Here is a 7,917-nt window from a genome sequence, read left to right as displayed (position 1 = left end):
TCAACGACACATTTTAACAATATTTTAGAATAGGTGAATTTTGACAGTTATCTTGATGTTACATCAAATTTCTGTTCACATCCACACAGCCTCTATAAGGGACTGTCTCTGGATTTTTTGCTGCTGCAGGTGGATCACTGTGTTGCGACTACCAGGACAAACCTAATTTAGACATCCTGGTGTGGAGTTCTAGAGGAGTGTGGTTGCTCAGCAAGGTGCTGGAGTTGTTTGGCAGTGTCAGTAAGTCTATTTATAATGTGGCTCTGAGTGCAACACACTCCTCAGTCTGCCCAGAGGAGAGACCAATAGAGACCTTCAACTAGTGACAAAGTAAACAGTGCTTTGTATGCGAATTCCCTATTATAGTCTGCACACTGCATCAGACTTCAGAGGCACCAGTCCGCTAGACACAGCCAGGCCTAGCTCGACATTCCTCTTCAGGCCCCACGCTTGGCCCAGAATCAGGCAGTAGCTCCTACTAATACACTGGGCCAAGCTCTCAACACTGCAACAGGCCTACAGAAAGGGCCAGGCTGCTAATGTTCTGCTTTACTCTTTCTCAGTGTGAGAGGTGTGTGGGACTGCTGGAGGGTCAGGAGAGGTCAGGCCAGGCCTGCTCTGTCTATAAGGACATGGCTGCTATAGCACAGGCCCAAGGAAGTCTGGACAGAGCCATAGAGCACCTCCAAGGTAAGGGACATATGAAATCTGGACACAGGCTTAAGAGGGCACAAAACAGCAACACACACAACATTACTATATTAATATTGCACACATACTGACCATATTATCTTAAGATGAGCTTGGGGCTGTTTGAATACTTCTGAGACCTGTCCCTGACTAATGTTCCCCTCAGTCCTTAGAGTGTGATCTGTCTTATTTCATGTGGGTGCTTCTGGTACAGGCTCATGACGTCTGCACCCCCTGTTCACCCACAACTGCATGGCCATGCACGACTCAAACACCATCATTAAGTTTGCAGACGACACAACAGCGGAAGGCCTGATCACTGACAACGATGAGACAGCCTATAGGGAGGTGAGAGAACTGGCAGTGTGGTACCAGGACAACAACCTCTCCCTCAATGTGAACCACACAAAACTGTTGATCGTGGACTACAGGAAAAGGAGGGTCGAGCACGACCCCATTCACATAGACAGGGCTGTAGTGGAGCGGGTCGAGAGCTTCATGTTCCTTGGTGTCCACATCACTAACAAACTATCATGGTCCAAACACACCAAGACAGTCGTGAAGAGGGCACGACAACACCTATTCCCCCTCAGCAGACAGAAAAGATGGGTCCTCAGATACTCAAAAAGTTATACAGCTGCACCATTGAGAGTATCCTGACTGGTTGCATCACTGCCTGATATGGCAACTGCTTGGCATCTGACCACAAGGCACTACAGAGGGTAATGCGTATGGCCCAGTGCATCACTGGGGCCAAGCTTCCTGCCATCCAGGACATCTATACCAGGTTGTCAGAGGAAGGCCCTAAAAATTGTCCAAGACTCCAGCCACCCTAGTCAATGACCATTCCCCCCGCTACTGCACGGCAAGCGGTACCAGAGTGCCAAGTTTAGGTCCAAAAAGGCTCCTTATTAACAGCTTCTACCCCAAAGCCATAAGACTGCTAAAAACTTAATCAAATGGCTACCTCGACTATTTGCATTGACCCCCTTTTTTACACTGCTGCTACTGTTTGTCTATGCAGACACTTTACCCCTACCTACATAAACTCAGCCAAAAAATAAATGTCCTCTCACTGTCAACTGCGTTTATTTTCAGCGAACTTAACATGTGTAAATATTTGTATGAACATAAGATTCAACAACTGAGACATAAACTGACAAGTTCCATGTGACATGTGACTAACATAAATGGAATAATGTGTCCCTGAACAAAGGGGGGGGGTCAAAATCAAAAGTAACAGTCAGTGTCTGGTGTGGCCACCAGCTGCATTAAGTACTGCAGTGCATCTCCTCCTCATGGACTGCACCAGATTTGCCAGTTCTTGCTGTGAGATGTTACCCCACTCTTCCACCAAGGCACCTGCAAGTTCCCGGACATTTCTGGGGGGAATGGCCCTAGCCCTTACCCTCCGATCCAACAAGTCCCAGACCTGCTCAATGGGATTGAGATCCGGGCTCTTCGCTGGCCATGGCAGATTATTGATTTTCACCTCCAAGAACACTGACATTCCTGACTTGCTGGAAATCACGCACAGAACGAGCAGTATGGCTGGTGGCATTGTCATGCTGGAGGGTCATGTCAGGATGAGCCTGCAGGAAGGGTACCACATGAGGGAGGAGGATGTCTTCCCTGTAACGCACAGCGTTGAGATTGCCTGCAATGACAACAAGCTCAGTCCGATGATGCTGTGACACACTGCCCCAGACCATGACGGACGCTCCACCTCCAAATCGATCCCGCTCCAGAGTACAGGCCTTGGTGTAGCGCTCATTCCTTCGACAATAAACGCGAATCCGACCATCACCCCTGGTGAGACAAAACCGCGACACGTCAGTGAAGAGCACTTTTTGCCAGTCCTGTCTGGTCCAGCGACGGTGGGTTTGTGCCCATAAGCGATGTTGTGTGTGATGTCTGGTGAGGACCTGCCTTACAACAGGCCTACAAGCCCTCAGTCCAGCCTCTCTCAGCCTATTGCGGACAGTGAATACTGATGGAGGGATTGTGCGTTCCTGGTGTAACTCGGGCAGTTGTTGTTGCCATCCTGCACCTGTACTGCAGGTGTGATGTTCGGATGTACCAATCCTGTGCTGATGTTGTTACACGTGGTCTGCCACTGCGAGGAAGATCAGCTGTCCGTTCTGTCTCCCTGTAGCGCTGTCTTAGGCATCTCACAGTACGGACATTGCAATTTATTGCCCTGGCCACATCTGCAGTCCTCATGCCTCCTTGCAGCATGCCTAAGGCATGTTCACGCAGATGAGCAGAGGCATCTTGGGCATCTTTCTTTTGGTGTTTTTCCAGAGTCAGTAGAGTCAGTGTCCTAAGTTTTCATAACTGTGACCTTAATTGCCTACCATCTGTAAGCTGTTAGTGTCTTAACGACCATTTCACAGGTGCATGTTCATTAATTGTTTATGGTTCATTGAACAAGCATGGGAAACCGTGTTTAAACTCTACAAGGAAGATCTGTGAAGTTATTTGATTTTTACGCATTATCTTTGAAAGACAGGGTCCTGAAAAAGGGACGTTTCATTTTTTGCTGAGTTTATTACTTTGTCTAAGCACATTGACTCGGTACCGGTACATAGCCTTATTATTGTGTTACTTTTTTTGTTACTTTATTTGTGCAAATATTTTCTCACTTGAAAAAGAACATGGCGGCCTCCCGAGTGGCGCAGTGGTCTAAGTCAGTGCTAGCTGTGCCACTAGCGATCCTGGTTCCAATCCAGTGGTCTAAGTCAGTGCTAGCTGTGCCACTAGCGATCCTGGTTCCAATCCAGTGGTCTAAGTCAGTGCTAGCTGTGCCACTAGAGATCCTGGTTCCAATCCAGTGGTCTAAGTCAGTGCTAGCTGTGCCACTAGCGATCCTGGTTCCAATCCAGTGGTCTAAGGCAGTGCTAGCTGTGCCACTAGCGATCCTTGTTCCAATCCAGTGGTCTAAGTCAGTGCTAGCTGTGCCACTAGAGATCCTGGTTCCAATCCAGTGGTCTAAGTCAGTGCTAGCTGTGCCACTAGAGATCCTGGTTCCAATCCAGTTGTCTAAGTCAGTGCTAGCTGTGCCACTAGAGATCCTGGTTCCAATCCAGTGGTCTAAGGCAGTGCTAGCTCTGCCACTAGAGATCCTGGTTCCAATCCAGGTCCCGGCCGCCACCAGGAGACCCATGGGGTGGCACACAATTGGCCCAGCTTCGCCCGGGTTAGGGGAGGGTTTGGCTGGCCGGGATGTCCTTGTCCCATCGCGCTATAGCAACTTCTGTGGCGGGCAATACACGCTGACACGGTCGCCAGGTGTACGGTGTTTCCTCCGACACATTGGTGTGGCTGGCTTCCGGGTTAAGAGGGCATTGTGTCAAGAAGCAGTGTGGCTTGGCTGGGTCATGTTTCGGAGGACGCACGGCTCTCGACCTTCGCCTCTCCCGAGTCTGTACTGGAGTTGCAGCGATGGGACAAGACTAACTGCCAATTGGATACCACAAAATTTATGAGAAAAAGGGATTAAAAAAAAACATGTAATATGCATTATTGGTTAATGGCTTGGAAGTAAACATTTCACAGTAAGGTCTACACTTGTTGTATTCAGCGCATGTGACAAATACAATTATTTGATTATATGAGCAACAGTATATGAACAACCACTACCAGGAATGATCAGCTACAGAAATGTGCATGTAGTGGAGGGTTGGACAAACTACTTAACACAAGTGTATGCAGACAGAACCAACAAGCAATACACACAGTATGTTGGTTGAAGATCATAAGTGATTGTGATCCTCCATCTGTGAGTACATATAGAACTGCCTGAGCCCACAGGATGCAGTCACTCAACATTCAGGATGACTACCGTCACTGACTCCTCCTTACAGGGAAGCAAGAGGTCAGTCTCACACACACACACACACACACACACACACACACACACACACACACACACACACAATTAACAGCATGTGTTACGTTCCCCAGCAAGAAAACCAAATAATCTTTCTCAAACAGAAGGGGAAACCAATAAAGTCACCGACAATCAAAACGAAACAGGTGGGTTTTTAGGAGAGGTTCTGAAAGACACTGTCCACTGACAATTGACTAGTAACAACAACTGGAACCTAAAAGACACCCACCATGAGCGCCCACTAAACTTGTCCAAGAAGAGGCAAACAGAAAAACCAAAACCAAACTTAAAGACAGAAATGAAACCAAATTTAAGGCAAAACAAAAACATGGAAGATCAGATAAAGGATTGTTTGTCTAGACATCACAATAGGGCACACCAACTAAAGGTGTTAACCTTCCACATCTCTCAAGACAACAGGAGCACAGGGCCAGCCACTCTTAAATAGCACCTGGGCCAGCACAGGCGAAACAAATTCCCACTAATGAGATAGCAAGGCATGCCCTATGTGCTAACGAGCTATACATGCTAAAGTACAACCTCAAAACATAAATGGAAAAACCAAAACCTGTAACACATGTCTTCCAGGTGTTTACAGCATCACAGACTCTGTTCTGCCGCTCTGAGAAGTTTGACGTTCTCAACTGGAATGTACTATGTTAGAGGTGTGTAGAGATCCAGAGGGAGTCACTGCCGCTTGAAGAGAGTGACTTTTTGTAACCTGAGTCCTGAGGTGGCTGACACCCTGCAGCTAATTAGAGGGGTGGAGATGACACAGATTAACACTGGCAACACACACCCCATTCACTTCTGTTGCCCAACACTGATTTAAGGTGGTTTGAGGATCTCTGGGAAATATTCTGTAAATTACGTAGTAGGGCAGACAGTTATATTTAATACTTTGCCATCAATTCTGTATTACTGTTCAGTTGGATAGACTATATTTTCAGCTTGGGAAAAATGTGTATGTTGTGTTTAAGTGGGGTTCTCTCTCTCTCACCCACGTATAGAATATTGACCTTTCTTATTGCCAAGCTATTTGAGAGGGCTCTGCTAAAGGCCAGGAGTCACAGGGAGCGGCACCCTAACATGAATACACCACTGAGAGTATGTTTATGAAGCTCACTTATTTATTTACACACACACACAGAGTCCCTGTCATTGTGAGAGCAGCTATTTCCACCAAGGTCTCTAAGGCTCAGTGCCTTGAGGGTAACATACGCTAGTTCAGGCTTAGCCAGTCAATCTCTGGTGTAAAATGTCATACGGAATGACATTGTGCCGCTTTTTCTTCGGACACAGCCAGACAGAGAGATGGGCCTGGTGAGGGTGGATGGAGAGTATAACTTTCCTTACTGCTGTCATTTAAAGGACCACTGACCTCAATTAGGATGGCAAGCCATTACGTCCTTCTAAGCCAAAAGTGAAATTCCTAAATATGTCTCTGTATATGGATGGAATGTGAGAAGTACTGTATATGATGACATTCACTCAGTTAGCAAACAAGTGACAAAAAGTTGTGTTACAAGTTCCTTGTCAACACCATTGTTATTATATTCCAATTATGTTTGATTTATAAAAGACACAGTTAATACTTATAGCAAATACCCACCATCAATATTTATATACAAAGTATGATGCACATACACATTGACACACTTTCTTCGTCCTGGCCTTGCGACCTCAGTCTCTTCGTCCTCAGAAAGACAATGAAATAGCCTAGTTCAGGGGGATTTCAGAGTACTAGTAATAACATGCCTGTAAATTAAGGAGCCTCGTTGCTATGTTGCTTTGTTATTGTATCCAAGTGCGAAGGGGGTCCAAGTATCCCAGAGTGGATCAGAGCTCTCACACTCTGCTGCTCGTCGTCAGGACGAGACTTATAACCTTTCTGAATTACCCCTGATAGATAACGTGCAGTGATATCATGTTCTTCCTCCAGTAAATCATGACAACAGCTGCTCTATGGAGCCATGATGTTCAATTTAGGATTCTGGATGGGATCAAAGATGATTTGACAGAGGGAAAAATACATGAAAGCTGGCAGTGAGAGTTGTCTTATCCTAAACCTTTTCCTCTATAGGGGCTACCAAGGAAACCTGACTCCAACATGACATGTTGATGAAAGGGGAAAGCAATGGCTTACACACACACTTGTAGTTTTCCTCCATCTTGTAGTTCTTCCATTAAATAATGCAGCAGGGACAACTGATAAAAACATTCATCAAGGCCATCTGTAAAACTTTCCCTGAGTCCTTTACTCTGACTCTTCCATCGCTAGGTAGGAAACATTGAGCACTCACATTCCTTGCTTTCACAACGTTCTGTTGACATCCTGTGATTTATGTTGATTGTGGAAACGTTGAATAATCTTTGTTGTTGCTTCATCAAACTTGTGTGTGTGTGACAACAACAACATAGTGTTTTGGGTACATGGCTACTGTACATTCAGCAAATATGCTCTGACAACATAAATAAACAAATAGACGTGGTCATGGCATTCTTATATTAATTGATTGAAGGCAAGTAATTCTGGAATGGAAGATTCCCATCACTGCTAATTGTGATAGCAGTGATGGGCCAGTAAACCAGTATAAACCAGAGCAGATGTCAGGGTTATTAATGTTTGGTCCTAGAAATACCCTGCGATGAGCCGGTCTGTGCTGGTCAGTGTCTACTCACTGGGGTGAGTGAGACAGACTAGTGTTAACTGAACCCTGTTTACAGGAGGAGTTATTTCTGGATGGGAAGAGTTCTCTACAGAACTGGACAGGAAGTGTTTTGTTACCCCTCAGTGTAGCTCTAACTTTTCATATCGTTTGTTGACAAGAACAATCCATCAGCCTCCCTACTTTTTGTCATACATTTCACACAAAAGCACCTTATTCACTGAGTGCTTTGAACTTTAATGAACTATAATCTCACGTTGTGCCAAATTATTCAAAAGCATGTCTTATCTTCTCCTATTTTAAACCACATCTTACCCCACAGTGAACCTAGCCCATCCTTGTTCCTGTTCCAGTGTCTGGACATTGAGTGTCCTGTATGGTCCTCCGCATAAAACAAGAGCCGCGCAGAAGACTGTGGACATGGTGGCCCTGTAAGCAACTCATAGTGTCTTAGCGCAATGATAAAGTGTATTCCCAACACTGGCTGCTCTGTTAAATGCATTGAAGTCATATAATCGTTTACAGAACTGTATTTTTTTCCAGGGCACCCAAGGTTGCTGGGAGATGGAAGGAAGGCAGCCTGAAAACAAGGCCTCCTATCTGTGCAGTCCTACCTTCCTATAGCAGGAGGAAATGCCAAAATGTCTGACTCCTAACATACCATCA

This window comes from Salvelinus alpinus, chromosome 15 (assembly GCF_045679555.1).
Source record: "Salvelinus alpinus chromosome 15, SLU_Salpinus.1, whole genome shotgun sequence".
In the NCBI taxonomy this organism is placed as follows: Eukaryota; Metazoa; Chordata; class Actinopteri; order Salmoniformes; family Salmonidae; genus Salvelinus; species Salvelinus alpinus.
The sequence above is the reverse complement of the archived record's forward strand: the minus strand, read 5'-3'. Positions refer to the sequence as shown.